The following is a 9,623-nucleotide window of genomic DNA, read 5'->3' on the forward strand; positions in this document are numbered from 1 at the left end:
TAGACTTTGAGAAATCAAATTGACTTGCTGAGTCAATATTTTGTTCTGAGCCAATATGGCATTCAGAGTATCAATCTCAAAAACTCCTTTCTTCTGATTTGTCCCATTGTTCACAGGATTCCTTTCAGAAGTGTACATAAATTGGTTATTTGCAACCATTTCAATTAGTTCTTGAGCTTCTGCAGGCGTCTTCTTCAGATGAAGAGATCCTCCAGCAGAGCTATCCAAAGACATCTTGGACAGTTCAGACAGACCATCATAGAAAATACCTATGATGCTCCATTCAGAAAGCATATCAGAGGGGCACTTTCTGATCAATTATTTGTATCTTTCCCACGCTTCATAGAGGGTTTCACCTTCCTTCTGTCTGAAGGTTTGGACTTCCACTCCAAGCTTACTCAATTTTTGAGGTGGAAAGAACTTTGCCAAGAAGGCATTGACTAGCTTTTCCCAAGAGTTTAGGCTTTCTTTAGGTTGTGAGTCCAACCATATCCTAGCTCTGTCTCTTACAGCAAAAGGGAATAGCATAAGTCTGTAGACCTCAGGGTCAACCCCATTAGTCTTGACAGTGTCACAGATTTGCAAGAATTCAGCTAAAAACTGATAAGGATCTTCCAATGGAAGTCCATGGAACTTGCAATTCTGTTGCATTAGAGAAACTAATTGAGGCTTAAGCTCAAAGTTGTTTGCTCCAATGGCAGGGATAGAGATGCTTCTCCCATAGAAGTCGGGAGTAGGTGCAGTAAAGTCACCCAGCACCTTCCTTGCATTGTTGGCATTGTTGTTGTTTTCGGCTGCCATGGGTTCTTCTTCTTTGAAGATTTCTGTTAGGTCCTCTACAGAGAGTTGTGCCTTAGCTTCTCTTAGCTTTCGCTTCAAGGTCCTTTCAGGTTCAGGGTCAGCCTCAACAAGAATGCTTTTTTCTTTGCTCCTGCTCATATGAAAGAGAAGAGAACAAGAAAATATGGAATTCTCTATGTCACAGTATAGAGATTCCTTGAGGTGTCAGAGGAAATGAAAAATAGAAGGAGAGGTAGAAGAATTCGAACTTATCAAAAGAGATGGAGTTCGAATTGTGCATTGAGGAGTAATGTTAGTTCATAAATAGAAGGATGTGAGAAGAGGGGAAGAAATTTTCGAAAATTAAGTAAAAGATTTTAAAAACATTTTGAAAAACACTAATTGATTTTCGAAAACCAAGAGTGGAAAAGAAATTAAGTGATTTTTGAAAAAGATTTTGAAATTAGAAATTAAAAAGATATGATTGAAAACTATTTTAAAAAAGATATGATTAAGGAGATATGATTGAAAAGTTATGGTTTTAAAAAGATGTGCTTAAGAAGATATGATTTAAAAAACAATAATAAAAAAAAGATTTGATTTTTAAAAAGAATTAATGACTTGGCTAACAGGAAAAGATATGATTCAGACATTAAACATTTCTCAACAGAAAAGGCAACATACTTGAAATGTTAAATCAAATCATTAATTGATAGCAAGTATTTTTGAGAATGGAAAGAAATTGATTTTGAAAAAGATTTGATTGAAAAGATATGATTTGAAAAATATTTGATTTTGAAAAATTTTGAAAACTTGAAAAAAATTTGAATTAAAAACAGAATCTTCCCTCTTGTGCCATCCTGGCATTAAACGCCCAGAATGGTGCACATTCTGGCGTTTAACGCCCAAAACACTACCCTTTTGGGCGTTAAACGCCCAGCCAGGCACCCTGGCTGGTGTTTAAACGCCAGTTTGCCCTTCTTCACTGGGCGTTTTGAACGCCCAGCTTTTTCTGTGTAATTCCTCTGCTGTATGTTCTGAATCTTCAATTCTCTGTATTATTGACTTGAAAAGACACAAATTAAAATATTTTTGGATTTTTAATAATGAGAAATAATCAAAATGCAACTAAAATCAAATAAGAATACATGCAAGACACCAAACTTAGTAGTTTGTATACTACTGACACTAACAAAATGAGAATGCATATGACAAACAACAAAATGAGAATGCATATGACAAACAACAAAAATACTCAAGATAAGAGAATTTAAAGATCAGAGCAAGGAAATCATCAAGAACATCTTGAAGATCACTTAAGACACATGAATGAATGCAAGAAGAACAGAAACATGCAATTGACACCAAACTTAAAATGAGACACTAGACTTAACAAGAAACATGCAATATTTTTGGTTTTTATGATTTTGTAATTTTTTTTTGGTTTTTTTTTTCGAAAATTAAGTGGAAAAAGAAAATAAAGATATCAAAATTCTTAGTGAGAATTCCAAGAATCATGAAATGTTAGTCTAAAGCTTTAGTCTAAAGAAATTAGACATGGCTAGCCAAGCTTCAGCAGGACATTGCATTCAAGAGCTAAATTGATGAGAATCAATCAGCTTTGGTGATAATAAGAACATCACCTTGAAACACTAGAATTCATTCTTAAGAACTCTGAAGAAAAATACCTAATCTAAGCAACAAGATGAACCGTCAGTTGTCCATACTCGAAACAAACCCCGGCAACGGCGCCAAAAACTTGGTGCACGAAATTGTGATCACTACTTTTCACAACTCAAATGATCCCCGGTAACGAATCCAAAAACTTGGTGCTTAATACCATGGCATAAACACAACTTCGCACAACTAACCAGCAAGTGCACTGGGTCGTCCAAGTAATAAACCTTACGCGAGTAAGGGTCGATCCCACGGAGATTGTTGGTATGAAGCAAGCTATGGTCACCTTGTAAATCTTAGTCAGGCAGATTCAAATGGTCATGGATGATATATGAATAAAACATAAAGATAAAGATAGAGATACTTATGTAATTCATTGGTGAGAACTTCAGATAAGCGAATGGAGATGCTTTGTCCCTTCCGTCTCTCTGCTTTCCTACTGTCTTCATCCAATCCTTCTTACTCCTTTCCATGGCAAGCTGTATGTTGGGCATCACCGTTGTCAGTGGCTACATTCCCGTCCTCTCAGTGAAAATGTTCAACGCACCCTGTCACGGCACGGCTATTCATCTGTCGGTCCTCAATCAGGTTGGAGTAGAATCCATTGATTCTTTTACGTCTGTCACTAACGCCCAGCCTTCAGGAGTTTGAAGCTCGTCACAGTCATTCAATCATTGAATCCTACTCAGAATACCACAGACAAGGTTTAGACCTTCTGGATTCTCTTGAATACCGCCATCAATTCTAGCTTATACCACAAAGATTCCGATTAAAGAATCCAAGAGATAAACATTCAAGCCTTGTTTGCTTGTAGAACGGGAGTGGTTGTCAGGCACGCGTTCATAAGTGAGAATGATGATGAGCGTCACATAATCATCACATTCATCAAGTTCTTGAGTGCGAATGAATATCTTGGAATAAGAACAAGCTGAATTGAATAGAAGAACAATAGTAATTGCATTAATAGTCGAGGTACAGCAGAGCTCCACACCTTAATCTATGGTGTGTAGAAACTCCACCGTTGAAAATACATAAGAACAAGGTCTAGGCATGGCCGAATGGCCAGCCCCATGATCTAAGATAGCATAAGACTAAAGATAGCTACCCAGATGATCTAGAGATCTGAAGTGATCAAAAGATGAAAATACAATAGCAAAAGGTCCTACTTATAGAGAACTAGTAGCTTAAGGTTTACAAAGATGAGTAAATGACATAAAAATCCACTTTCGGGCCCACTTGGTGTGTGCTTGGGCTGAGCATTGAAGCATTTTCGTGTAGAGACTCTTCTTGGAGTTAAACGCCAGCTTTTGTGCCAGTTTGGGCGTTTAACTCCCATTCTTGTGCCAGTTCTGGCGTTTAACGCTGGGCATTCTTGAGCTGATTTGGAACGCCGGTTTGGGCCATCAAATCTCGGGCAAAGTATGGACTATTATACATTGCCGGAAAGCCTAGGATGTCTAATTTCCAACGCCGTTAAGAGCGCGCCAATTGGGCTTCTGTAGCTCCAGAAAATCCACTTCGAGTGCAGGGAGGTCAGAATCCAACAGCATCTGCAGTCCTTTTCAGCCTCTGAATCAGATTTTTGTTCAGGACCCTCAATTTCAGCCAGAAAATACCTGAAATCACAGAAAAACACACAAACTCATAGTAAAGTCCAGAAAAGTGAATTTTAACTAAAAACTAATAAAAATATACTAAAAACTAACTAAAACATACTAAAAACATACTAAAAATAATGCCAAAAAGCGTATAAATTATCCGCTCATCATAGGAGAATGGTGAGATCAGATAAGCGCTTAGACCAAATTCTAGAGGACATATGCATCCCTGGAACCAAGTGGACAACCAGCATAAAAGGTGTTCCAAACCAACTCAACACAGGGGATCTCAAACCAGTTGCTAGTGGCTGGTTGGATTTCATTGGGCGTTCCATACTGCCTACCAACAACCGCTCCGAAGTCACTATCAAGAGAGCAGTGATGATCTATTGTATTATGCAAGGAAACGAAGTGGAGATTCATCATCTGATTTCTTGTGAGCTCTACACAATTGCAAATAAAAACTCCAAGGAAGCCAAATTGGCTTACCCAAACTTAATTTCTCTGCTATGTAAAGAGGCTGGGGTGAAGATGAGAGTAGATGAGTTCATCCCAGTCGAACATCCAATCACCAAGAAGTCAATGGAGGAACAATAAGTACAAAAGAACTCCATCAAAAGGAGGGCACATAAGTTCTTCCCAGAAATCCCTCAGATTGACTACTGGACCCGCCTAGAAGCATATGTCACCAAGCTGCAAGAAACTATGGATTAACTTAAGGAAGAACAGCAAAATCAAAATAGTATGATCTACAAGCTACTTAAAGAACAAGAAAAGCAAAGGCGTGAGCTACAAGAACTGAAGCGCCAGAGGCTCTCCCTTGAGGGACTAGACACCCCACAGATTGAAGGAGCATCCATCTCCCAAAATAAAGATTTTTGAGTCTTAATCTTAACTCTATGATAACTTCTACTATTAAAAATCTATTTTAGGAGTCATATGAGTAGTAGTAGTTAGTATTTTTATTTTTATTTTTATCATCTCCAAATAAGCTATAATTTATTTTTTTCATCATCATTAAACATGAATGAAATAGCAGATATTTTTAGAATAAGGAGGCAACTTTTTTGAGTTCTTAATAAGAAAAATTCAAATTATTTATATGTGGTGGCAAGAATGTTATTGATAATCTGAAAAATCATAAAATTGATTCTTAAAGCAAGAAAAAGCAGTGAATAACAAAAAAAATTGGCACAAAAGAAAAAGAAAGAAATAGTAAAGCAAGCAGAAAAAGCCAATAACCTTTTAAACCAAAAGGCAAGGGTAAAAAGGATTGAAGCCAATTAGAATCTTCTTGGGGTTTAGAGTTTGCCTGTAGAGGTGATTGTTGCTGCTGAGACTAAAACTGGCGGTTATTGTAATTGTTCTGTTGGAAACCGCCCTGAGAATTATTGTTGAAATCCTGAGGTCTCTGAGGTTAGTCCCTCCACCCAAAATTTGGGTGATTTCTCCACCCCTGATTGTATGTCTTAGAATATGGATCATTATTAGGATTTCTAGGACCACTCCCCCATGTAATTGACCTGTTCAGAAGAGGATTGAGCATAATCATAATTGTCATTTTGCTCAAAATTACCTGTCATGTCATTAGAGGACTCTTGAGGTGGATTTTGAGTGTTGATAGCTGAGACTTGCATGCCACCCATATGTTGAGTAAGTAGACTTATTTGCTGAGACATAAGCTTGTTCTGAGCAAGAATAGCATTAAGAGCTTCTACTTCTATAACACCCTTCTTTTAAGGAGCCTCAGAGTTCACAGGATTCCTGTTAGATGAGTATAAGTATTGGTTGCTAGCAACCAATTCAATAAGCTCAATAGTCTCCTCCGGTGTCTTTTTCTTGTGCAATGAACCTCCTACAGAGTTATCTAAGCACATCTTGGAAATTTCACTTAAACCTTTATAAAAGATATCTAGTTGGGTCCATTTGGAGAACATGTCCGGAGGACAATGCCTAGTCAGCTTCATAAACAGTTTCACCATCCTTCTGCCTGAAGGTCTGAACCTCCACCCTAAGCTTAGTTAGCTTCTTTGGTGGGAAAAATTTAATAGGAAACTCAGTAACAACCTTGTTCCAAGTATCTAAACTCTCCTTGGGTTGAGAATCTAGCCATAGCTTTGCTCCATCCCTCAGAGCAAACGGGAAGAGCATGAGTTTGTACACCTCTTGGTTCACTCCATTTGTCTTCACAATATCACAAATCTATAGAAAATTAGAAATAAATTGATTTGGGTCTTCGTGGGGAAGACCATGATACTGGCAGTTTTGTTGCACCAAGGTGACCAATTATGGCTTCAACTCAAAGTTGTTCGTAGCTATAGGAGGCACCACAATGCTTTTTGCATAAAGATCTATAGTACGAGCGGAGTAAGAGCCAAGCACTCTCCTTTGTTGCTCATTCCCATTCGGATTTGCCACATTGGCATTAGTAGCATCGTTAGGATCCATAATAGATTCTGCAACATTGTAAAGTCTTGCTTGTTGCAAACGCCGCCTAAAAGTTCTTTCAGGTTCAGGATCAAAGTCTAAGAGATGTTCTTTCTTTATCTCTGTTCCTGCACATAAATAGACAGAAAAAAAGAAAAGATGGAACTCTCTACGTCAGAGTCCAGAGAATTCCCAATGAGGTAATCTGAATAAAGAGATAAAAATATTGAATAAAACAAACAATTACTAAAATTTAAAAATTACTAGAAAAATTAACACTAAAAATCTTTGAAATTATTATGTAAATTAAATAAGAAAAATTAAAATAAGACTAACTAGAAAACACCAAACTTAATTTCAAAAATTAAGAAAAATATTAGTACTAATTAAAAAAAATAATTTTTTTTCGAAAATACTACAGTAAAATTTAAATAAAATTATAACTAAAATTCCTAATCTAAGCAATCAAACAACTAATAGTTGTTAATCACTGTCAATCTCCGAAAATGGCGCGAAAAACTTGGTGCGGAATTTATAACCCACAAACTAACTGGCAAGTGCACCGGGTCGTACCAAGTACTACCTTAGGTGAGTGAGGGTCGATCCCACGAGGATTGATGGACTAAGCAACAATGGTTAAATGATTTACTTAGTTAGGCAAGCAGAAAAGAGTGTTTTGGTATTCAAAGAGAATTAAACAGTAAATTCAGAGTTTGAATACATGCAAGTAAATAAGTTGGGAAGAACAATATGAAGAAGGCAGTTAAAGTTTTAGAGATATCTATTTTCTGGATTAACTTTTCTTACTAACTATTTTAATCTTGCAAGATTTAATTCATGGCAAACTATATGTGACTAGACCCTAATTCCTTAGACCTTCCTAGTCTCCTCTAAAATTCATCAACTGCTAATTCCTTAGTCAATTAATTCCAATTAGAGGGTAAAGATCAAATTCCAGTTTATATGCCACAAAAATCCTAATTACCCAAATATAAGAGAATTATATGTCACGTATCCCGTTAAGTCCAGATAATTAGAATTTAAGAGAAATTGTTTTCAAGCTGTTGTTCAAGTAAAGAGCTTTTCCAAGTTATACAAGAACTCAATTAGAAAGAGGGTCATACTTCCATTCCACCCAAATTCATAAGATAAAGAACAAAAACAATTTTTGAAGTATAAATCAAAACATAAATTAAAATAGAAAAATAATAGTATCAATCCATACAATAGACAGAGCTCCTAACCTTAACAGTAGAGGTTTTGTTGCTCATGATTCAGAGAAGAAAACTAGGAATATAAATTGGGCTGAGGTGGAATGAAAAGTTAACCAATAGAATCCCCTAAAAAGGAAGTTTCTTTCCCTTTTATATCTAATCCTAATAAATTTAAAATCTAGTTTCTAAAAACTAAAAAAATATATTTTCCTAATTTAAAGATAAAAATAAAGTTTTAAATAAAAATTAACTAAATAATCAGCAAGCCTTCAATTGATGGATGGGGACCACTTGCTTTGTAGGGTCCACGCTTAACTTGGGAAGTAACAGGAAGTGTTCTCCTGAGTCCTCCATTCTGCAGCCTCTAATCTGTGTTTCCTTGGCAGAAAACTGGGTCAAAAATAGCCCAGAAATCGCCCCTAGCGTTTTCTGCATTTTTTGCATGTGGCGCATGTCACACGTACGCGTCAGTCACGTGTACGCGTCGATGGTCTTCTTCGCGCGTCACACGTACGCGTCAAGTACGAGCACGCGTCGCTGTGCAACTTCGCTTTTCACGCGTACGCGTCAGGCACGTGCACGCGTCGCCATGGAAAGCTCCAAATCACGCGCACGCGTCAGGTACGCGCACGCGTCGCTCCTCGCTGTCATCTCCTTTAATTCTTGTGCTACAAAAACTCCATCAAATCCAGCCGAATGCTACCTAAAATAAACAGAATTGCACAAGACTCAAAGTAGCATCCATAGTGGCTAAAAGATAATTAATTCTTGATTAAACTCAACAATTTAAATGCAAATTCACTAGGAAAAGATAGGAAAGATGCTCACGCATCACAACACCAAACTTGAATTGTTGCTTGTCCTCAAGCAACCAAAATAAGTGTATGATTAAGATGTGAATTTGCATGAGAAGTGAGTGTTTAGTCATACTCAAGTCTATTCTTAAAATGGGGTTTATTCATTGTAATTTTGAACAGTTTTGGCATCTCACTCTCCTTTGAATCAGAGGAACGTCAGTGTCATTCGGAATTAAAATTCGGATCATATTATGAATTCTCTGATCTTTATACTCCAGTTTAATCCTTGAATAAAGCAAAATTTACTTTAATTTTCTTTTCTTTGGTGCTTTGCACCTTGAGCCTAGCCGTGACTTTAAATTTTTTGTCTCAAGGGTTACTTGACACAGAAACACCACAAGCACTTAACTGGGGAACATTTTTTAAGTTCTGATTTTTCTTTCAGTTACTCCCATACAGTGGTGCTCAAAGCCTTTGGCATACTCTGTTAAACGCACTTGGTCTCGAGTCTAGGTGTTTTGTCTCAAGGGTTATTTGACACAAAAACACCACAATCATATGACTAGGGAAACAACTCTTTGAGCTTTTAATCATGTCTGACCTCCCTAGTCATTCATGCTCAGAGCCCTGGACCTTGCTTTTATAGTTTTTTTTGCTATTTCTTTTGCTTCAAAGATTAAATTTTTGTTTATTTCAGAGAAGTCATAATAATTCTTTAAATACCTATTCCTTATACATCAACATCCTTTGATTCAAATTCAAATATGCACTGTTCATGTCATGCATTCAAAATCACAAATAATACCACCACATTTAAGTAAATAAGACTACTCTTAAATATAAACTCAATTTCTCATGCAATACATCACTTCTTTTCTCCTTTCTTTTTGATTTTAAGCTTAGTGGGTAATACATGAGACATCTTTCAAAATTAAAGCAATTAAGAGAAAACTAAACTAGAACCTAGGATTCTAACTAATAAGGGACCATGCAATAAACAAAAGCAGAATAGCAGAAAACTGGAACATAACATAGTAAGAGCGGAAAGGAATAAAAAATTTAAAGGAACTTAACCACCTTAGTAATTCTAGCGGTCGTTTTATTCTTTAGGTTGTGCTCCTCTGTGAAGA

General features: G+C 36.6%; 1 non-coding gene across 1 annotated transcript; it reads left to right on the forward strand.

Moving 5' to 3' along the window:
- The first annotated feature begins 288 nt into the window (after nucleotides 1–288).
- LOC130978280 (small nucleolar RNA R71) lies at nucleotides 289–396 on the forward strand. The gene has a single exon (XR_009085933.1). It is a non-coding gene; the product is annotated as a small nucleolar RNA R71 (small nucleolar RNA).
- Nucleotides 397–9,623: the final 9,227 nt, after the last annotated feature.

Source organism: Arachis stenosperma, chromosome 4 (assembly GCF_014773155.1).
Source record: "Arachis stenosperma cultivar V10309 chromosome 4, arast.V10309.gnm1.PFL2, whole genome shotgun sequence".
NCBI lineage: Eukaryota > Viridiplantae > Streptophyta > Magnoliopsida > Fabales > Fabaceae > Arachis > Arachis stenosperma.